Source organism: Equus asinus, chromosome 18 (genome assembly GCF_041296235.1).
Source record: "Equus asinus isolate D_3611 breed Donkey chromosome 18, EquAss-T2T_v2, whole genome shotgun sequence".
Taxonomy (NCBI): domain Eukaryota; kingdom Metazoa; phylum Chordata; class Mammalia; order Perissodactyla; family Equidae; genus Equus; species Equus asinus.
In genome coordinates this window covers 2,752,725-2,776,824 of record NC_091807.1, presented here as the reverse complement: position 1 = coordinate 2,776,824, position 24,100 = coordinate 2,752,725, and the positions used below count along the sequence as shown (strand labels likewise).

General features: G+C 38.7%; 1 pseudogene; it reads right to left on the bottom strand.

Moving 5' to 3' along the window:
* Window positions 1-10,010: 10,010 nt before the first annotated feature.
* LOC106823261 (large ribosomal subunit protein uL18 pseudogene) lies at window positions 10,011-10,908 on the bottom strand (annotated as a pseudogene).
* Window positions 10,909-24,100: the final 13,192 nt, after the last annotated feature.

Sequence of the window (24,100 nt, the reverse complement as noted above, 5' to 3'; positions counted from 1 at the left end):
TAATATTTGCTTTATGTATTCAGGTGCTCCTATGTTGGGCACATTGATATTTACAAGTGTTACATCCTCTTGTTGGATTATTCCCTTTATCATTATGTAGGGCCGTTCTTTGTCTCTTCTTGCTTTTTTTGTTTTAAAGTCTATTTTGTCTGATATAAGTATTGCTCCCTCAGGTTTCTTTTCATTTCCATTTGCATGGAGAATCTTTTTCCTATCTATCCCCACACTTTCAGTTTGTAGGTGTCTTTAGATCTGAAGTCTCTTGTATGTGACATATATATGGATCTTGTTTTTTTATCCATTCAGCTACTCTATATCTTTTGATGTTGGACTAGGCACTTTCTATCTGATGTTTTTGTGTTGGTTTTCAGATTGAGTGAGTCTGTGCATGGGTCCTTTAAGGGTAAGTTTGGGGATCTCATCTCTCTTGTGCTGGATTTAAGGGCTGAGGTCCCTAACGTGGAGCTTGAATCTCCTACTCCTTTGGGAAAAACTCTGTACCTTTCAGATTGCTCCGAACCATGAAGTGTGGTGGGTAGGGGGTGGTTTTTTCCCTAGGAGGACTGTATCTCTGCCTCTTCTAACCCTCTCTGTGTTGTCCCTTGTTGTGGAGGTTCTCTTAAACCAGTTTCCAGAAATCTGTCAGAGGGAATTATTCCAAAAGCAGTTGTAGCTTTATTGTGTTCATAGGATGAGGCAAGCTCAGTATCCTCCTATGCTGCCATCTTCCAAACTCTTTCTTCTCCTCCAACTTCAGATATCTCACGATTTGAAGAATTTTCCTAAGACTGGCTTCTGTTTCCACTGATTGTAAACTTTTCACTCACCCTCTTCTAACATAATTCTGGTGCTGGGTATCGTAAGTCACTTTCATAATTGAAATGCAGCCTCTGGTTTCTCAGGATGCTGGGTGAGTCAGTACTGTAGTACAGTAGGAGATGGAATGTCTGGAAGCCATTTCTATATCAGATCATGTAGAAGTGACTGTGAACTACAAAAATATATCATGCTAATCACAAACAAAATAAACGTATCCTCCAATTCTATTTCCCCTTAGCCTAGTCCCCAAAAAGCCTGTGGCCACTCCAACACCACCTAATCTGAGGGGAATGTGATTGGATGGGAATTTGAACTGGATAGTATACTGGTCTCAATCTTTTGTGTTTGAAATACTTTGCATTTGAAAATTTTACAGAAAACATATGACAATGTCAATGTATTGCTAGGACTCCTCCAAGGTCTTGGAAACAGTGAAACAAGGGTACCTGAAGCTTAAACTCATTATCTGTACAGCACATCTGCCTGGACTGACCACCAATTTTGTCCTCTCTCTCTTCATCAAAAATATTACCCTACCTGAGGTTTTCCCCATCATCAAACAAACAGGCTCTTATTTATTCCATGAATATGAAGTCTTGACACTACTTTGCCCTCCAATTCCTGCCCCATTCTTTTTATTTTCTTTACAGTAAAACTATTTGAAAGTGTTGCATAAACTTCACTCTCTCTAATTCCTCACCTCCCATCCTTTTCAAGTCCACTACGTGCAGCCTATTCTCCACTGCAGCTGTTCTTATCAAGTCCACAGTGAATTGAACTCAAAATCCTACCTTCTCCCTCTCTTAGCTGAAACTCACAACTTTCTTACCTCAGTTAATGGCAACTTTATACTACACTTACGCAGGCCCAAAATACTAGCGTCATCTCTGATTCCTCTTTGTTCTCATACAAATCTCAGAAAATCCTTCTAGACCTTCCACTGCTACCATCCTGGCCTAAGTCATCATCACTTCTCACATAGATCAATGCAACAGCCTCCTAAAAGGTTGGTCTTTCCTCATTCTAGTCTCAACATGGTCCTAAGAGCATTGCTCTTAAACTATAAACCAGGTTCATCCACTGCTCATAACACTTCAGTGACTTTTAATTTCATTCAGAATAAAAGCCAAAATCCTTATAAAAAAATCTTCACCATGGCCACCTTCATCTCCACTCCTCCTTTGCTCACTCAGGCTCCTTGTTCATCCTTGAACATCCAGGCAGGCATCCAGGGGAGCAATTCTTTGCAGGGCTCTTGTTCCTCAAAGCCATGCTGCTGAACTTTTGCCCCTTCAGTCTTTACTCAGATTTCAACTTCTCAGTCTTGCTTTCCTGACATTCTAGTTAAATCTGCGCGCTCTCTGCACACTTTCTATAGACCTTTTCTGCTTTATTTCCCCCTGCAGCACTTACCTTTACTAACACACTACTAACCATTGTTATTTTGTTTATAGTCCCTCATCTTTGACCCCATCCCCTCTCTCCAAGAGGACAGGGGTTTGGTTTATGGCTATACTGCTTGAACATAGAATTTTACCCAGCACACAGTAAAAAATGTTTGAATAAGTGAAAAAATGAACAAATGACTGAAATGTTCTCTTTCCTTATGTTTCTGGTGTATCTCTCATAATTAACATATATTTGAGATATTCTTTAATAAAGTCTTTCTTCATCTTTTAATTGCCATGTTTAGTTCATTTATATTTATGATAATTGATGTTATATTTGGAATTATTTCTATGATCTTAGTGTTTTGACAATGATGCTATTTCTATGCATCATTTACTTTTCTCCTTTTTTGTTTTCTATTGGATTGCTGAATTTTCCTCATTTCCAGTTTTCCCCTCTACTGATGTGGAAATTATGTATACCAGCCTTAGAATCATAGCCACTCTATTCATAGCTCAATTTGCTAGTCTAAGCAGCAGCTTGGATTTTTTTTTATAGCTGAAGTGTATAGTAGCTTTGGGCTCCTTCATTTACCACATTCCCTCTTTTCAATCTATAAAGGTCAGAAGTACAAAATCTGGAATTTTTAACTGCAACTTTTAAAAAAAACAAAACTTTACGGGAAAGCACATCTTGGCATAAATGAGAACTTTGGAGTCAAAGCTTCCTAATTATATAGTTAGAGAGCACTGGTGATTACCTCAGGACAATGTTACTGCACGGTAGAATCCTTTCAGGAACTTTTAAACAAACACTGATGCCTAGGTCCCATTCCAAACAAGTTAAATCATAAGCTTTGGAGGATGGAGTTCCCAGCAAACGCCTCGTGTGATTCCAACGTGTGCTAGAGCTGAGCGTCACTATCCTAAACCATTCACATGCCTGAAATGGCAACATCTAGTATTTTACAACCCGAATATCTCCATGCTATTCCAAACATCCAATTTTGTGTTTATACCAAATATAATTTCACAGCACTCTCATTTTACACAAAGAATCCCTTCATGCTAATTTGAAATTCCTACTCATTAGAAATTGTTTTGAATTAACAAATGTTTTATACTATAACACAGATATCATCTATAAATGTATACATAGTGGTGTGATAATAAATGTTTAAACATTGGTTTTCTGGGGGGGCAAAGCCTAATTTGTAGAATTTACCAATTTTCCTGGTATAGATATTGCCACCATGACCAATTTCAAGCTATGAACTTGCTGTCACTAAAAACAGAATTGGGAAGAGATGTATGCAGTCAGCGTTGAAGCCAGGGCTCCAGCTCCAGAACAGCGCTCCGTGTAGGCTGTCAGCTGCTCTTCACAGAACCATAGATCTGCCACCAGCAGCTTACAAATGAAGGAGCCAAGGGTCCAAGGCACAGAGGGCTTCAGTGACTTGTTCTAAATCAAACAGCTGCTTAATAAAACAATATTTGTAATTTATACTGAAGCAGCAGGTGAGCTAAAACTCTAAAGTATAGGTGTAAACACACATGTGTTAATAAATAAGGGTTCCAATTAACCTAACATTATTTACTGACTGATTTTCTTTTTTCTACTAAGTTGTGATATCCCTTCATTACTTATTATGTGCTTATATATAATACATTTTCTCCCTGGTTTACCGATTATACTGCATTTTTTCTGTCTTCTCTACTTTTGGCTAAAATTTGTTTTACTATTTACTATGAAATTCTATGCTCCTCTTTTGAAAATATGGCTTGGCTATTATATATATATATACATATATATATATATATATATTTCCAGATTTCTTTAAAACATTTCTTAAATTTCTCTAAAGAAATTTTGGTAATTTTGATTGATATTAACTAATTAAATTTATAATTAAAGAAAAATTAATATTAATTTAAAAATTAAGACTCTCCATTGGTAGAATCTTACTGCATTTATAATTTTTGTTTACATTATGAGTGGAATTTCTTTCTTCATATATAGGATAACTCATGCTGTTTTTTTAGGCAGATTAGCCCTGAGCTAACATCTGCAGCCAATCCCCTTTTTTCTGAGGAAGATTGGCCCTGAGCTATCATCTGTGCCCATCTTCCTCTATTTTATACGTGGGATGTGGCCACAGCGTGGCTCCATAACTGATGCATATGTCCATACCTGGGATCTGAACCAATGAACCCCAGCCCACCAAAACAGAGTGCAGGAACTTAACCACTGCCCTATCAGGCCAACCCTAGGATAACTGATGATTTCTATAGACAAATTATTTTATTAATTCTATTGCTTAGCCAATTATCTTATATTTTCTAGGTATAAAAACATGTGACTACAATAAACTATGCTGTATATCTACACACAATTGGTCCTCGTTATTCCCAGGTTCCATGTTTGCAAATTCACTTACTTGCTAAAATTTATTTGTAACCTCCAAAATCAATATGCCTGGCGCTTTCATGGGCGTTTAAAGTCATTGTGGACATGCGCAGATCAGCAAACTAATTACCCTGCGGCATGCATTTTCAGGTGAGACCAAGTGAGGGGACACTCCGCCTTCTCGTTTCAGCCCTTACACTCAAACAAGAACCCTTTTCACAGTCCATTTACTGCCATGTGTTTTGTATTTCTGTGTTTTTTTGTTGATGATTTGTTTCTTAAATGGGCCCCAAGTATAGGGCTGAAGTGCTGTCTAGTGTTTCTAAGAACAAGAAGGCTCTGATGTGTTATAAGGAGGAGGGAATACATGTTGAATAAGCTTCCTTCAGGCATGAATTACAGAGCCGTTGGCCTTGAGTCTCATGTTAATGAATCAACAATATGGTATATCCAGGAGAAAGAAGAAAAAACGCATTAATTTGTATGTGACACTGCTCCAGAAAGTGCTAAAATAACACTTATTATGTTTGATAAAACTATGGAAAAACTAAAAAATGGCTAAATTTGTGAATTCATGAGATAACACTTGAAAAAAAAAAGTGTCTTGCAAGTACTGTACGATACCACTTATATTTGGAATCTAAAAGAGCCAAAATTGTAAAAGCAGAAAGTAAAATGGTGGTTCCCAGGGGGTGGAGGGTTGCGACAGGACAGATGATGTTCAAGGGTATGAACTCGCAAGAGAAGCACATAAGCCCGAGAGATCTAGTGCACAGTTCAGCGAATACAGACAACAATGTCATGTTATAATCACCACACCAGCTAAGAGACAAGAACCTCATGACTCTAACCAGTAGAAAGAATCATTATGTAATGTGATAAAGGTGCTACTTATGGCAATCGTATTACAATATATAAATGAATCAAATTAACATGTGGTACACCTTAAATTTGCACGATATTGTATGTTAGATTTGTTTCAGTTAGAAAAAAGTGTCCTGGACATCACTAGTGTGGAGCTGAAAGCCAAACAAATTTACAATCCCATATTGAGAATCAGGAAAATGTTAAACCTTTCATGGCCAGTGTTTTATTATAAAAAAATGTTGCATATAATTATTTGTAAGAAATATATATCACATAATGTATCTTTAAATAGAAACACATAAAACAAGGTCATATATTGATTGGGTAATGAAATGTTATGGCCAGAGACTTATAGGACCTAAACTTTTACTTTCCCCAGGAGTAATAGCTCAGTATTCACTAATTCAGCATTCATGGCAACTTTATAGAACATAAGTGTTATCATGTGTGTCTGTGTGAGTGTGTGTATGTGTGTGTTAAAGGAAGGAACATTACCTAGAGTTCTACAAATTTATACATTTGTATAAACTGTATACATTATACAAACTATATACATTATACAAACAGAAACCGGTTTTTGTGTATTTATTTCAACATACATTTTACAGAGTTTAGGTAGCTGATTTTTTTTGACGTAATTTGTATGCAATGTGTATTGTATGTGTGTGTGCATGCACCTATATATGACATACATGTGAATTTTTCATCCGAAGTTTTAAGCATTTCCCCATATTGTTATGAATTATTTCTCACCATCACTTTTAATGGCTACTTATTAAACTATATTATGGATTTATGTAAACATTTCTTTAGTGTTAAAGCGGTTGTTCCTAGGTTTCTGTTGTTAAAGTAACATAGTGCTGAATATCTATATGCACTTTATTTTCTGCATGGGGCATTATTTCTTAATGATAAAGGATCTACGAGCTCTTTTCTGCTGTCAAAATGTTTCAATATTTTTTTTTGAAAAAGCTTAGACATTTATGTTCCCATTTCTCTTATAAATGTGAAAGTGTAACAATCATTTTGAAACTCTTATAAGAAAGATTAAGAATACAGAATTTTCATTTCATATTTTGGGATTCCAGTATCTCCTCTCTCCCCATCCCTTTACAGAATTTTGTTAATTTAACTCAGGATAATCATTATCCATTTTTTCACTTTCTTTTTATCATTTTTTATTTTACTTCAAGTGAGAGCTTAAAATGAATTAGTTTAACTCTATATATTTATTAATTTAATGTTCAAAGTCAAATCCTTTTCAATCATAACAACTTGGATGATAGATTCCTAATTTATATTCATTTCTCACCATTTTTAGCAGGTCTTCTTGCAATTAGTCATTAGGATGATCTCTATCTTCATATCTTTATCACACCTACGTGATGTGTGACTGAACACTCAGTTTTTACTTCAAGGTTCTATGGATACTGTTTCATTTTCTCCTGCTGTTGAATGTTGCACAGCTATGAAGTCGACTTGATTTTTGTTTCATTGGACATGACCTGTTTATGTTGTTTTTGTTAAGTCATCGAGTCAAATTACTGGAGTTGGTGGCATGTCATTCCATATATTTCACGTGTTTTCATCAAATTCTAAGACTTAGCTATTTAACATTTAAAAATCACACATATATGTATTTAAAAAATAACCACATAAACATCACAATTAAAAACATTGTAGTTGATGAAAAATTAGAGGACAGTTGTTTCTGCATGAGTCTCTTCTCTACAGTAGAGTTCTTATAATTTAATTTTACCTAGAAATGCGGACAGAACAAGATAATGTTACTACAAGATATTTTTAACTATTACCATAAACTACTTATGTGATTGGAATATTTTTATATTTACGTTAATGACATTATTTCCATTATTTGCACTATGGCTCTTTCTTCACCAAAATAAAATATTTTATTGAAGTAAAATATGTTAAATAAATTCTAATACAGTATGTCATAGAGTATCTTAAGCTTCCTCTAATAAGCTGTTGTTTAATTGCCTGATACTATTACTGTTTATTCTTTTTGGACCCTTTTGAGTTCCTCGTGAATCATACTCACGTTGCTTCATCTATATTTGAAGTCAAACTTTAACAACTGAAATGCAATCCTGTGGTTATGCTTATGAATATGTACAGATGACTGTTTCAATGAAGTGCAATGCAGAGTTACAATTTGGGCAAACCAGGATAGCTAATCATAACATTAAGTACATTTAACTTACCTGAATTTGTTTACCTCTCTGAGGGGAAAACAGCACTCAAAGCAACTTGTGATTTTTCTTATACAAACCCAGTCAGAGTTTCTTGTCCATGTAACAATGTTGAAACTATGGGCAGATGGTGCTCATCAAAGGTGGGTGTGATCTTCATAATGGGCTACACAGTATCTTTAGAGTGTAGACCTTAGGGAGATGGGCTCAAGACAGTTGGTGTGTCCTTCTCATCAACTCCTCAGGGTTAGATTTGGTCCTTAGCTACAGTTTCTTTCAGCCACCATTCATGAATTGTATCTACTTCTGCCCAGATGGTAGTATTTTTTATGATGCCTTTTATAATAAGAGATAATGTGTAGCAATCCGTTATAAGCTATTGTTGCCATCTGTTTTCTCCAACAATTCCTGGAACATCCACCTGCCCTCGACATCCATAAAATTCACATTTTAACACTGTGTCTGACAATTTTTCTAGCAATTTTTGATATCCCGCTAGCATTATTTGTTGCACCTGCTTTGTAGGCCATTTCAGTTCATACATTTCTTCAGAATGCAACATAAAGATAGAGACTAAATTAGAGTAAGAAAGTGTTTATAAAAAGCCACTAAACTGGGAAAAATTCACAAGAGCCTTCTTGTGAATCTCACCAAGAAAATCTCACCAAGAGCCTTGGTGAGAACATAGGCCATTACTCAGTCTTCTTTGTTAACAGGCAATGAGAAAAATATTTATTGACTGTAATCTTCAATGCAATCCAAAATATTTTAGAGATCAACTAAACTTTAATGAATTCGTGCTGTTCTTCAGCAACAATAAACAGGTATGACCAACATTTAAACCCTCTACAATGTGACTGCAACCTGTCTGTGCCGTTTTCTCCCTTTCTGTTTGTAGGAGGTAATGTATTGCCGTCAGTGGTATGATAACAAATGTTTAACAACTAGCTTTCTGGGGAAAAAAAAGTCTTTATTTTTAGTATTTACCAATTTCTGCAGTGTAAATAGTCCAACCATGGCTGCTTTCAAGAATGCTGCTTTGAGAGGAGATGGCCATAACCAGTTCTCGAGGTCTGGGACATGCTGCTCCAGGACACCCCTGGCAGAACTGGAGTCAGTCTGAAGTTTTGTTCTATTTATAAATTATGTGACTGAGCTCAAGCTACTAAATCTTCCTGTTTCTTTTCTTTTTTCTTTTTTAAATTAAAATTACTCCTTTACAAACAGATGTTGGGTTAATAGCATGGTTTGCTGTATTATAGACAAACACATTTAAACTCATTCAGACATCAGATGTTATGTGGCTTCAGAATGTTCTGAGTGGCTCTTACTGAGATTGTTAAAATTCAAAACCCATCAAGATGTGTTCTGCTCGGCAATGTGTAATTGCCGATTTTCGAGGCTGAAAATGGATGAAGTTTCATCATTGTAGATTCAAAGGGTCCATGTTAGTGTCAACCAGCCAACTGAGTCTTTCAAAACTGACATCTTAAGGATATAGACCCAATCCATATCAATATCTCTTCAATCTGAACTATGGGGAAGTTGGACTTTAAGAGCAGGACTCTGAAATCATAGAACATTTTAATAATAATTTTCCATTTTCCAAACAGTATTATTTTGTTTTGGCCAAACAGCTATTTCTTAAGAGGAATGTAAATTTATCTAACATTTTTCTCTCATGTAAACTTGATATACAAGGTCAACATTTTCTCCTTTTTCATGTTATTTTCATGTTTATTCAGATTTGGCTTGTACCTTTCAACATCTCCATAACATTAAACACCTCTTGCGGAGAAAAGATTTTTCTCAGTATTTTCTGCTCAAAGGTTTCACCTGGTTAGAGTGAATATGTTCAAGTTATGTGACGGTCACTTCATTAGACAACATTCTCTCAAAAATTAAAGCCATGGATTAGCACCTGTTTTGCTTACTTTAAAATTGTGTACTTTGAAGGCACTTTTTCTTCTCCCTAATCATCTGGTTACAATAAATGAGTGGAAGAAATATTTTTTAGTGGAAGTTGGTCTGTCGCTTGCCAGAATTTGTAGGGAGAGCTGCGCACCACACAATTTGAGGGATAAGTCCTGTCAGGGAGAGCAGAAGCCCAAGAAGCAGATGTGAACTTTGCTCAAATTGGCATGCAAGACAACTTCTGGAAAAAGCTATACTTGTTTCTTGAAGGAAAATACTCTCAATTTCAGGGTATTTCCTACAGTTTCATTAAGAAGAGCTTAACAGAAATATCTGCTGCGTCGATAAGTTGATTCTTATCTTTATCTGAAGAATCTTCATAGAAAATTGTGGTTGAGTTTTTTAGCTCTCAGTGGCCCGCTCTTGCGCTCTGAGGAAGCTTGCCTTCTTTTGAGCTACCCAATCTTTCTTCTGGGCAAGAGACATCTTGGGATGGTTCCACCTCTTCTTTTTAACTTCTTTCTTAGGCTTCTTGGCATAGACCGGATTCTCTCATATAGCAGAATGAGCTTTCTTACACATCTCTTTCATCAAGTCTAGAGTTACATTGTTCTTTATGGACTGAGAAAATTGTTTCTTGTAGGCATCCTCATCCTCTTCCACCAGGTAACGCATATAATCTGCAATGTTCTGACCCATGATGTGCTTCCATTGTACTTCTGCATTGAATTCCTTGCTCTCTGAATCATAACTAGGGGATCGTTTGGTACTGTGAGGTATAGACAAGCCTCCACCCACAGCTCCTGTCAGGGCCCCCAAAACCTTATTTCCGGTAGTAGTTCTGGCAAACCCTGCATCCAAATAGCAGGTGAAGGCACCAGGTTGACCATCGATGCTTTCCACGTTGTGTTCCTCTCCGGTCACCTCCACTTGGCCTTCACATGCCAAACCTATAGAGAAGCGTGTGGGCCAGCAGCGGACCAGGGCAGCATGCGTAATGTGCGAGGCCAGTCTTCGCGCCATACTCCAGGAGTTCATGAGCACAAGCTGCACAAACTATCATCTCTCCTTCTATACGGGCATAAGCCGTCTGACAAATGGCATCTCTGTTGGTTACATGAACTATCATCCTGTATTTGGGTGTGTTGTGCTTATTTTTATCCTGGATTACTAAGTGTTACTTACTGTGGATTACTAAGTTTCTGAGCATAGTAAGCAGTTTTACCCTCTCGTCGTCTTCTAAATTTCACTTGTATCTCTTGTAGTAGGCCTTATTCTTGGCAACTTTGACAAACCCCATCCTGCAGAACAGAGACCCGTGTCCGTGGCTGGCCACAGAGCTGCAGGCCCAGCACGGCTCTGGGGAGGGAATAAAAAAAGAAAAAAAAAGCTTTATTTTCTAGCTATAAAATAACCCTTACCATGTAGGGGTTTTTGAGAAACAGAGATGCTATGTGCAAAGCAATGTGCATATTAGCAAATAACAGAGATTCACTGAATATTATGTATTATTATAGTTATCACATCCCTGTCTTAATCTGCTCAGGCTGCCATAATGAAATACCACAGACTGGACCTAAACAACAAATAGCTATTTTCTCACAGTTCTGGAGTTGGAAGTCCACACCAGGTGCCCCCAGGGCTGGTTTCTGGTGCGAGCTCTCTCTCTGGTTTGCAGATGGCTGTCCTCCCCCTGCATCCTCACAGGGCCTCGCCTCTGTGTGCACAGAGCGAGCTTTCGTGACTCCTCTTCTTATAAGGACCCCAGTCTGCTCAGATGAGGGCCCCACCCCATGGCCTCACTTAAGTTTCATCACCTCCTGAAGTGCTCTGTCTCCAAGACTCGGTTTGAGGGAACACAGTTCGGTCCTTAACAATCCCTGCACGTTCTCCAGGCTCCCCTGCGTTCTCGCCATCTCCCCACCGCGCCTGTGCTCTCTCTGCTTTGTTCTTGCTGTTCTCTCTAACTCTGTGTCCACTAATAGACAAGCTCAGACTGTCAAATCCTAACTTATCAAAGCCCACCTTGACTGCCACTTCCTCAAGAAATACCTTCCGGATCATCCCGACAAAAATTCTCTCTCCCACCTTGAGAACACGAAAGCTTCGGTTGTGCCTTCCCCGTGATGCTCACTTCCCTCAGACGAGTGATGTGCCTTATTTCATCAATACTAAGATGTGGATTTGCCTCCCTTTAACGTCCCTGAAAGTTTTTTTTGTGATCTTAAGGGAGGACGAGAAATGTCTTATCAATTAAAAATTCTTTAATAACAACCTACATCACTGGCCAGTATTAATAATATGACATAGAAATAGTCCTTCAAATGCTCATTTTGACAATGCCTTCTTATATATGTACCATTATATGCACTTATAAAAATGAAAAGTGAAATTATATCTATGAATATTAATTTTTCTTCACATACGAAAAAATTCAATTTTGTGTCTCCTCACTCTGTAAAAAATTGTCATCTAGTACATATTTTAGTTCATTCAACAACTTGCAAATCAAACCCCAGTTCATACGGACAAATCCAAAATTAGGAGACATGAGTAACCTTCCATGTGTTGTGATTTTTAATTGAAAGTTAAAGAAATCTAATTCACAAGAGCTGAAGGAAAAAAGAGAATTCATATTAACTGTATTATGTTAAAGTATAACATTCAAAGTGGTAAAATCATAACTTTACAGCCTTTAGTGTCAAGATCAAAATTGCACTGAATGAACTTCCGGTGATCTCTTCTGCCTGTTTCTGGGTTTTGAATAGTTTTTCTGACACCTGTTTGGCTCTGTGAAGACCTTGAGTTTGTCATCACTGGCCCAGAGGCTGTGAATGTTTCCTAAAAATTGAAGAGAGATGGTTGTAAATGATGTTAGGAAATAGAAAACATTATTTTTTCTTTTCTTTTAAAAATTTTTTTCTAGATGTTATCAGCAGAAGGTTATAAAAACTTTGTTTAGGGACTTTCCTGGGATAATCATTTCTTCACAGTCACTGTGATGCGGAGCGTTACTGTTCACAGCATGGTACCTCAGAAGGATGGAGCAGTGTCCTAGCCAGAGGACAATGAGGAAATCAAAGATAGTCTTCACTTCAAAATTTACTGAAAACTTTTTTTTCCATGACAAATTCAAATATAGGAACCGAAGAATGGTAAGGACTCTCGAGTCTTACGATTACCAGAATTTTCAAGTTATCTGTGGTGAGAGTTTTACTTACCTATTTTTTTCTAGAGTGTGTGTCCTACTTGTCAATGCATGCCTGGCTGTGCACAACTAGTTACACTGCTGGTGCCAAGTGCAGCTCCCCAGGCGGGTTTGCCAGCACCCAGACTCCTCTGCACTCCGTTCAACTCTGAGCGTGACGATTATGTCCTCTGAGAGCACTGCAATGACGAAATGCTGTTCAGACTTTCCAAGTGCTTCTTCTCGGGTTCTGTACTTATCAGGACCCACAAGGAGCAGTTAGCACCCCTGGCACTGGCCTGTGGACCATACCTGGACTAACACCACTCTACCTTGGGGAAAAGCATGAAGCAGCTTTGAAATTTCTGGACATTTTTTTCTCCTTATGCTTCATTATTTGACATGACAATTTTTTAATGTTGGTTGTCCCCTCAGAAATGCTGCCACCTCTGTTTTTAAAATGTAGCCACCAATGTCGCCAGGGCATGAAGCTTATCCAAGAAAACTAAGTCACGGGAACAAGTTTTCTCAAAGAGCATGACAAACTTTATATTGGATTTTCTGTTCAGGAGTTGAATAATAATGAGAAATTTCTAAATTAGCTAAAACAAAGTTTCAAACATAAAATTTATAATACCATGTCCTTCCCTCTGTCAGCTAGCTATTATTAGACTATGTAGTCACCTTTTTAACCTCAAATATTCATCACATGGACATATTGATTGATGGTTTATAATAAGGAGAAACTACTGAAACTATAAAAGATTTGCACTTGGTGCCTTTAGAAGGTTCATAACAGTACAAATAGCTTTAAATTCAAGCATTAGCAGTTGCTAATCTTGAACACTTTGATTACCTTCCTCTAAGAGCATTACATCTAATAGTTACTGTGACAAAGGTAAGCCCTTTGGTGCCTTGATTTCCATTATTTGATCCTGAGTAATTATCTTTAGTGCCATTTTATCTGAATCAAAAGAGGTTATGAAATAAAAGGACTGAAATCACCTCCAAAGACTGCCTGAAATACGTCCATCAGTGAAGAAATCGAAGATCCTAAAGGAGCTTCCGTCTTGCAGACTGGGGTGGGAGGACAGGCTATGGGTGATGAACGTAAGTAATAAGTGCTAAGGTATAGCTGAAGGTAACAGTTGCCAAAGAAAGAAGAAAAGAAATAGAGAAGGGCTTGGGGATTGGGTTTACGGGGGCTTGAAGGTGTGGGGGTTGAGAGTCTGGGGTGTTGGGTAGAGGGGCACCGGCATGTTGTGATATTAACGAGAATGGTCATTGTCTACATCCTTAAGAAGATGAGATCTGAGCAAGGACTAGAAGTCTAGGAAACAGCATTTCACAGAAAAGAGCAGCTGAGGCAAACGCTTCCAGGCAAGGGTGCCTGGTAGGACAAGGACCATCACCAGGACGGATGCAGCAGGAGATGGGCTCCGAGAGTTAGTGTGGGGGGTGGGTGCGTGGGTGCTGTCTGCCATCGTTTCTGTCTCACTCCTCCTTTGCTCCTGCCATTGCTGCTCCAGCCGGGCAGGTAGAGCCCTCTGTCGCTGGGCACCTGGGGCCGCCTGCACCCCCATAGGATGATGCCTGGACCTGCTCTGCTCCGCTTGTTCCTGAGCAAACCTGGTTGTGCCTAGATACCATCCCCTGGAGCAGCCCACGATGGTGGGAGACGACTGGTGGTGAATCAGGCTTCCCCAGTCGGGTGTAGGCACAGAGGCCCTGTGGCCTCAGAGGGGCCAGCAGGATGGAGGTACAGCTGCCCAGAGAGAGAACCAGCTGCCTACCGTCCTTGGACAGGTTTTTCTTCTCAGCCTACTGTCTCTAGTTCCCTCGCTCTGGTTCTCTTGATTCACTTCCCAGAGTAAATATCTTGCTTATCAGCACTTGTCTCAGGCTCTGCTTTTTGGGAAAACGGAGTTGAAGACAGAGCTGAGTGGCTAGGTCATACAGGACCATGTCGGTGAACAAAGACCATAAGATTTTGGCCTTCTCTGAGTGTGGGGTTTTGGACCAAGGAATGAGATGATCTGACTCAAAAAGTAGAAAATGAGGAAAAAGAGAATGAGAGGATTCTATCAGTCAGTGACTGTAGACAGCTGTTTGCCCCCACACGCAAAAGCACAAACTCACAATCTTTAATCCCAATAATCTCAGGAAACTTTGAACCCAGATTCACAGCAGCCATGCCTGACATTTCTTCTATCTTGTGGAGAATAAGAAACCGTGCAGTTTCCCTCAGGTTGGTACCAGCCTTATATTGTGAGCCAAGTGGAAAAAGTCCTAAGCAGGCTCTTAAGGGTTTGTGGAAGTGGATGAGGAATTAAGCTGATCGTAAATGAGACCACTTAATTTTGATTCTCTTCACCCCTGGATGTTGTTACTATTCATAAAAACAGAAAGTATTTTAAATACATGGAGAATGCAATTCATTCAACAAAACTATGTTAATACTAAAAGATTTGCTTTTTATTTGATGTGTCTATGAATAGTTTTAAAAAATGACTGTTATTCGAAGCTTAGTATTGCTGAAACCCCAAAATGATCTAAATTGTCACTTTTGTAGAAATAAATGAAATCTTGATGTTTATTATATTAACCTTAAATATTATATTGATACAGCACATTCTACCACAACATAGATTTTTTCCCAATATAGTGCTAAAAGGTGGGCACGCTGGTTTCTGACACCACTCAAACAGAAATGGGCTACACTCTGCCAGACACTATTCTAAGTGAATCTCTTTTGGAATACCTGCAACAACTTGGACACTAAATGCTTCTTTTTTCCTCCTAATAGACAATTTAAACATCCAGGATGTTTCATTTAACTTTGTATGTCAAAATGTTATATTTTGTTTAATTTATAAGGCAAATTTTCGTGTAATTTGTTACAATTTTATGTATCTTATTTTAATTACATTTTTGTGTAATTCATGGGTCAAGAGTCATGAAGGGATTCTACTAAATTTGGAAGCTAACGATTTACCTGCCACAGCTTCGTGGACGTTGGCAGAAGGCACAGGAAGCTTGGGTTGGAGACAAAAGACTTCTTAGTCAAAGTACAGCAAGCGGTAGGAGATCTGTGTTCCCATCAATGCTTGTCCCCTGCGCCTCCCCTCCCCCAAAATCCCAAGGGGTGAGGTGCAGGTGAGCGCACACGGGTGTTGAAGCGCAGTGAGTCTGTGTAACAACCCGAGAGCCCAGAGTTTGGGAAACCTGTCTTTTATAAGGAGACTACAAGCATGTTGGCTGGATCTTTGCCCCAGAGGGAGCCATTGTCTTTAACACTGAGGGTGAGCACCACCCCGTGCTCTGGAGAGAGACATGCTTCTGACTCCCAAGGCTCTTCACTATACTAACATCCTTGAGAGGACGGCCCGGCACAAAAACCTGCCTAAGCCTCTGCCTACAAGCTGTGGAGAAATGTGAGGGATATAACATTGTGTTATAATTGGTTTTTGTAATAGAAGTAATTCTTGCTCATGGCAAAAGAATGAGCACCTTAGAAAAGTATATAGAATCAACAGGATCTTTTCACATAAATGAGATTATGTAATTCTTTGTGTGTGTGTGTGTGTGTGTGTGTGTGTGTGTGTGTGACTTAAAGAAATAAAAATTTATTGTGTCACAGTTCTGGAGGCCAGAGCCCAAAGGGTCATGGGCCGCACTCTCTGAAGCCAGCAGGGGAGACCCTCCTTCCCTCTTCCAGCTCTGGTGGCTGCGCAGATCCTTGGCCGGCAGCTGCAGCACCCCAATCTCTGCCTCTGTGGTCGCCTGGCATTATTCCTCTGTGTCTGAGGCCTCTTCTTACAGCGCACCTGTCCTATTGGATTAGGGCCCACCCTAACCAGGATGGCCTCACCTTAACTTGATTACATTCGAAAGACTTCCTTCTCAAGTAAGGTCACATTCACAGGTACTAGCAGTTAGGACTTCAACATATCTTTTTTGGGGACACAATTCAACCCACAACAGGTGCCTTTTCTTAATTCACACAAAGTACTATCTGCTTCTGTGTGGGGTCTGCATCCACCCAGAGGTGGTCTTTGTGCAAATTAGAAAAAGGATGCTCCATGTTGGATGGTGGCAAGCACTCACTATGGGATCTTCCCTTTGAGGAAGCGCACGTGCCAGGCGCACAGAGAGAGGATGGATCACCAGACTGTCCTGGAAGGCTGCTCCACTTCAGGAGGACCGGGCCCACAGCACCCAGCCATTAAGGAGCTTCCTGGTACCGTGTCTCCTACATGAACTGAAGAAGCCTTATGAGCTCAGCTTGTCGCCTCCTCCCAGGGTTTCTTCCCCCCGCCATCCTCCATGTGGCCACCAGAGGGCGGCGTCTCCTCACAAGGCGAATCTGTCATTCTCCTGCTGAAAACCCACCCTGGCGTAGGCGCAGGGCGCGCTCGCTGAGTGCGGACAGCCCAGCCGCTGGTCCTGCAGAGCTGGCGGCCTCTCCGCTCGGGGCTCTGCTCAGGCTGCCCCTCCTCATCATCTGGAGGGAAATGGTTTTTCTTGGATAAATTTGACATGTAACTTTGTGCAAATTTAAGGTGTACAGTGTGTCACTTTGATGCATTTATATATTGTAATATAGCTGTTATAAGAATATTTATCACATTACATACTTACAGTATTATCGTCTATATTCAATACACTGACATTAGATCTCTATGGCTTATTTAGTACTTGTCAGAAATTTGTACCCTTAAACACCATCAATCTTATCCCCTCACCTCCATCCCCTGGTAACCACCATTTTACTCTGTTTTTTTCCCCCACAGGTTTGACGTTTTTAGAGTCCATGTATAAGCGAGATCATACAGTCCTTGTCTTTCGCTTTCCGACTTACCTCGCTGAGCATAATGTGCTAATGTCCGTCCATGTTGTTGCAAACGGCAGGATGTCCACCTTTCTCGTGGCTGGGTAACATGCCATTGTGCATGTGTACCACATCTTTCTTATCTATTCATCCGTTTGTGGGCACTGGTGTTGTTTCAGTTTCTCGGCTATTGCTAATAATGCTGTGATGAACACGGGGGTGCACATAGCTTGTCAAACTACTGTTTTCATTTCCTTTGTGTATACACCCAGAAATGGACCTGCTAGGTCATATGGCAGGTCTATTTTTAATGTTTTGAGGAACCTGCATAGTGTTTTCCTTAGTGGTTGGACTAATTTACGTTCCCGTCAAGAGTGTAGAAGGATTCCTTTTTCACCTCCATCCTCGCCAGCACCTGTTGTCGCTTGTCTTCCTGTTGATGGCCATTCTGACAGGTAGGAGGGGACATCTCATTGTGGTTTCGGTTTGCACTTCCTTGATGATTAATGATGTTAAGCATCTTCTCAGGTGCTTATTGGCCATTTTGATGTCCTCTTTGGAAAAACATATATTTTGTTCTTCTGCCCATTTTTTAATTGCATTGTTTGTTTTTTTGTTATTAAGTTGTGTAAGTTCTTTATATAGTTTGGATATTAACCCCTAATCTGATATATGATTTGCAAAACTTCTCTCCCATTCTGTAGGCTGTGTTTTCATTTTGTTAATTGTTTCTTTTGCCATGCAGAAGCTTTGAGATTGTAATAGTACCATTTGTTGATTTTGAGATCATAGAATTCTTTAACTTGCCTTTTGCAATTAATTCTGTATTTTAAGCATTTTTCTGTATTAGGACATAAAAATATACCTCAATATTTTTAATATAAATGTAGAAAACCATTATATGGTTCTATCATAATTTATGGAATAAATCCCTGATTAGTGAATATTTAATTCTTACAAGATTTTTCTGTACAAATAGTGCTGTACTACACCTCTTTGTACCTATGTTTTGAATACTTTCTAGAGTATAGATGTGTGATTCCCAGCTAGAAGGCTGTGTGATTCACTACTGGGTCAAACAGTATGTGGGATTTTAATCCGAGGGCTATGAAACAGATCTCTTAGAAACTGCATCATTTTCTTCTGTTTCCTCACAGCCTTGCCAATTCTGGGTGTTATCAGTGTGCCAGGCAGAATAATGGCTCCCCAAAGATGCCCACGTCCTAGTCCCCAGAACCTTATACTGCAAAAGGGACTCTGCAGGTGTGACTAGGTTAAGGATTTTGAGATGGGAGACTGTGTTGGATTATTTAGGTGGGCCCAATGTAACCACAGGGGTCCTCATAAGCAAAAGAGGCAGAGATCGAGATGTGATGGGAACTGAGGTTGGACTGATGTGACTGCTGGCTGGGGACTACCTGTCAAGGAATGTGGGCAGCCTCTGGAAGCTGAAAAAGACAACCAACCAAATTCTTTCCTAGAGGCTCTACAAGAAGCCCTACTCTGCCAAGACCCTAGCTTTAGTCCTGGGAAACCCATTTCAGACTTGTGACTTCAGAACAGCAACATAATAGACGTATTGTTTTAAGCCACTCAGTTTGTGGCAATTTGCTACAGCAGCAACAGAAAACTAATAAAATAAGATTGTTTAATCTTTGCCAATATAACAGACAAAGCCTAGGCAGCATTTCATTTTAAAAATTTGCATTAATTTAAATATGAGTGAAACTGACCTTTAATGTGACATTGAGCTTTTTTTTGGTTAGTCTTTTCATATTCACTTGAAAGTACTCTTTTTGTATTTAGGAAATTACTCTTTTGTCACAAATACTGGAAACAGCTTTACCATTCTGTTGTATAATATGTCTTTGATTACATCCCTAATATGCCTGTGCTTTTTTTTCCCAGCAGGAATTTTAGCTATTTGCATAGTGAAATGTTTGTTTTTCTCGTTTTCTTTTTGGCTTTTGGATTTGTGTCAGCCATAGAAAGCTTTTTTTCTCCTAAAGTATAAGAAGATATAACAATGTTCTATTCTATTACTCTTAATGGTTTTTGCTCTAAATCTTTGTTGCTGTATCTCAAGTGCCTAGAATAGAACCTGGACAAAAAGTAAGTCCTCAAAAATCCTTGCTGAATAAATAAATAAATGAATGGATTTATGATTTACTTGGATGCAAGCGCTGAGTAGGGACACAGCTTCATTCATTAGATATTTCAAATGGCTAGTCAGTCTTCAAAAAACTGTTTATTGAAAAATAGAGATTTTTACCAAATACTAGAAGTGGTTTCTTTTATTAAATCCTGATATATCTCTGTATCTATTTCTGGATTCTGTTTTATGCCGTATTGCTGCATTTGGCTACTTCTGCCTTATAGCTATCTGTTTTAACTTTTATTGCTTTATTATAGAATGAACTCTTGTAGTAAACACTGTGAGTTTATAATTAAAACTATCATCATTGATTTGAAAATTCCTGCATTGTTTTTCTTAATAAAATGTAGTATCAGTTTTAAAAGTTCCCTTCTCTAAAATAATCTTGCTATTTTTAATATTGAGGAAATGATGTTTTTGAACCCAAAGCAGAACTCATATAATATGATTTTAGCTTTTGGGAACAGTATTCTTAACTTATGGATATAGTGCCCGCTTATAGATATAAGCCTTTGTGTATATTTTTGAGAATATAATATGCAAAAATTAGGCAGCGTTCTATAAGTACATTGAAAGAGAAGTATGGACCTTGACTGTGTTCCTAGATTGGATTTCAAGTTTGCCCAATTATGATAGTTTAATGTAATTCCAACCAAATGTTAAGATTTTTTTTGTGAAATTATCCAGCATAGTGTATAAGCATATATAACTAAGATAATTTGGAAAATGAAATTGCAAAAATGAATTTGGCAAATAAAATTTGAGGAGAATTTGCTTTTTTAAATGGTATTATATTATGATAATACATTTATTAAAGAAATAAAATATGTCAACAAGCCTGAGAAGACTACAATGGAATGTGTAGCTTGGAAATAGAAAGTATTCTGTTAATATATAAGAGTTTGTAAATATGTAATTACAACTCATTAGGAGCCAAAGGAGCTGTCAATAAATGGTTTTGTGGCAATTGACTTGGTTTTTTGGAACAAAGCTATTGATATGCTCTGTGTGGTAGGCCCTCAAGATTTCATACCTGATCCCTGGAAACTAATATGGTGAGACAGCTCTCCCCTGATTACATTATGTGGGGCCCAGTCGACTTTAAAATAGGGGGCTTATCCAGGTGAACCTAATCTAATCACATCAGTCCTTTTAAAAGCAAAGTTTTCTCTTTTCTATAATAATACAAGAGGAAGTCGGAAAGATCCTAAGAACAAGGAGATGCAACTTCCTGGCTTTGATGACAGAGCAGTCCAAGTAAGAAGTGGGGTTGTCCTTAAGGCACTGACAGTGGTCCCCCAGCCAATGGGGAAATGGAGACGACAGCACTATGACTGCATGGAACTCAATTCTGCCTACAACCTGCCTAAGCCCAGAAGAGGACGCTCCCCTGAGCCTCCAACTAAGAGCCCAGCCCAGGAACACCTTGCTTGCAACCTCCTGAGACCTTAACCGGAGAACCCAGCTGAGTCCACCTGCACTTCTGACCTATTGAACTATCAGCTAACAAATTTATGTTGCTTTAAGTTGATGTATTTGTGGTAATTTGTTATGCAGTAATGGAAAACTTTGTGGCCTAAAATGTGGTTTTGGAAAGTTTTTAATGATAAGAAAAGAAAACGTTTATGCTATAGTTAAGTGGAAATTATAGGATCCAGAACTTACATATCACTTACATTCATAAAATGACCCTAGAAAAAAATAAATTTACAAAAAATGTATATAAACAGTGATGTATTGTGGGGACCTGGAATTGGCCACCCCAAGATATGTCTCTTTGGCATCAGGATTATTTGAGGCTGATTGCTTTTGATAAACTGGGACAGGGAAGGAGGCTCTGAGGAATGGAACTTGCCCTTCCTTAGGACACATTTACATTTGTAAGGTAAATCTCTATCTGTAAAAGCTGCCTCCCTCTCTGTACCAGGAAGAAGAAAGGAGATGACCTTCTCTCCAAAAACTCTTAATCAATACCAAAGGCAATGACTTAAAATCTGCATTTTATTGTGCTAGTCTGGTAACCTCCTGTAACTAACTTCCCTCCCCCTCCCAACGCTGGCATTTCTTAAGGATTAAGCATCTTTCCTTAGGCTAGGAACCGATTGCGGCGCTCATCTGTGACCCCCCCCAGCCCGAGGCAACACACCTGCCACCCTGCGGCGCTCACTGAGACAGCAGACCTATCTGCCGTTTCCATCAAGCGCTGTGCTGACAGAGCAGCCTCGTGACTATTGTAAAAGGGACATTTCAATCACATGTGAAACACCCCGTTTGGGGACTATATAACCACTATGTGCATCCCACTTCTTCGGTGCCCTTTCTTCCTTCGGGAAGAAAGGCCCCGGGCCATGGTTCCTCATAAAGCTTTGTTTAATTTTCTCTTGCTATTCTGTCTCATGTGAATTTAATTCGTTCTCCAGCCAGACGAACCCCCATTTGGGGAGAGGAAATGTCCTCCTCCCCTACAGTATATAGTAAGGCGCTTGGGGGTTGTAGTTACCTTTTGGACAGTAAGTTGAACCTTCCATATCCTCTTCTTTGAAAACTCTCCGTTACCTGCAGCTGCTGTTGAAAAGACAGGCTTTCGATGTATCTGCCAGTAGACCAACCAAAGGTCAGCCAACCAGAGCCTCTGTCCTTGGGAATTTGAAACTGGAATTCAGGGTAAAACTAAGCCTGGGTCAGTCATTTTCTGCTGCATATATTTACATGTAAGCAAAGCAGCAAGAATAGATTTACAGAGAAGGAAATAAATCTGACAGCAGAAAGGGGAAACGAGACCCCATAGCTCCTGACTCTTCCCTTGCAAGCTCCCAGTGTCTTTTCTGGCTCCGGCTCTCATGGCAGTCCTTTTATCTGTGCAGCATCCTTCAGACTTTAGCTTGTTTGAGTAAGTTTATGTTTCCTACAACTTAACAATTCACAAAAAAGATGATGGATAATTTTAATTTTCTTTTGTGTTCTTTTTTGAATTATCCAAAATTTTTGTATTAAAGATATAGAATCTTATAATCAAGCATAAGAAATATTCATTTGAAAATTTGTACAAAAATATGCAAGAAAAAATTTTAAAAGTCAAACAATGCAGCTGCATGGTCAAAGTGCAAATATGTTTATTCATATTTATAAGGCACATAAGTCTCAAAGGGGTAAAGTACATGTACTGTATGAAAATCCATTTCAAAAAATAAAAATTAAGCCAATTAAAGTGTTGGTAGATATTATACCAAGAAACCAGGATAAAAAAACCACAGCAACAGAACGTAAGATTTGACGGAGAGCTTCTAGCAGTCAAGAGGTCACAATGCGTGATTTTCTAGCCATTGTCTGATTAAAGGAAACACGCCAGTTCTTTAGAAAAGAGAAAATTTCCCCTGGTTTTTCAGTCTGAATGGAGACTTTTTAACATATACCATTATAGAATTACAGAGGGTGAACATTGGAAAAGTCAAAAAGATAATGTCATCTAAGACTTTAATTTTGCCCTCTAGAAATTTGTGTCTTTACAAAGTACAGCAGTGTACCCTGGATCTGATAGAAATAAAAGTATTCTGGTAGATGATGCAGAAATATTTTCTTGCATAGCTGCCTTTTTATATTGCCTTATTTAAATTACCATTTATGGAAGTCCTTTCTAGGATAATACAGGGGAATGGTCTTGGTGTGTAGCTTTGCAGTTATACAAATGTGAAGCTTAGAAAATGTAAGGGATAGCTTCTTGGCAAGCATTTTGTGTTACCTTTCTCAAAAATAAACTTGGCTCCTACTGGATCTTGAATTCATGGCTCCCACCATGAATGATAATATCAAATAAAGCATTTAATCTCTCAGAGAGTGTCTGTAGCTCAAACATTTTGTGTCCTTGATTAAAGTGAGAGTCAGGTACTTTACGGGGCAGCTGTGCAGGTGGCAAGTAACATTCACATGATAAACAAAAAATTAGGGAACCTCCTTTGTATTCTTGCTCAAGCAGAGGGTACTTCCACCTCTCAACTTTGAGCAAGATCGTGCACGTGTTAAGAGAAAAAGATAATAACCTAGACAGTGAAAATGTGGACTTAGAAGGTGGACTCATGCTACCCAAGCTTTAGAACTAAAATTCGTCAGGAGGAACCCATCAGAGATGTTTTTGGTTTGCTTGTTTATGAGATATAAAATTCTAAGTTGGTGGAAAATTCCTGTGACATAATATGTGCAGTAAAAAAAATGAAAGATATATATTGACCTGAATCTTATCCAGTTTCACACTTAGTTATTTTTTCTTCAGCAGGATATTAAGCTCCACTTGAGTGGTTTGTAAGTCTGAATTTTCAAGGGTG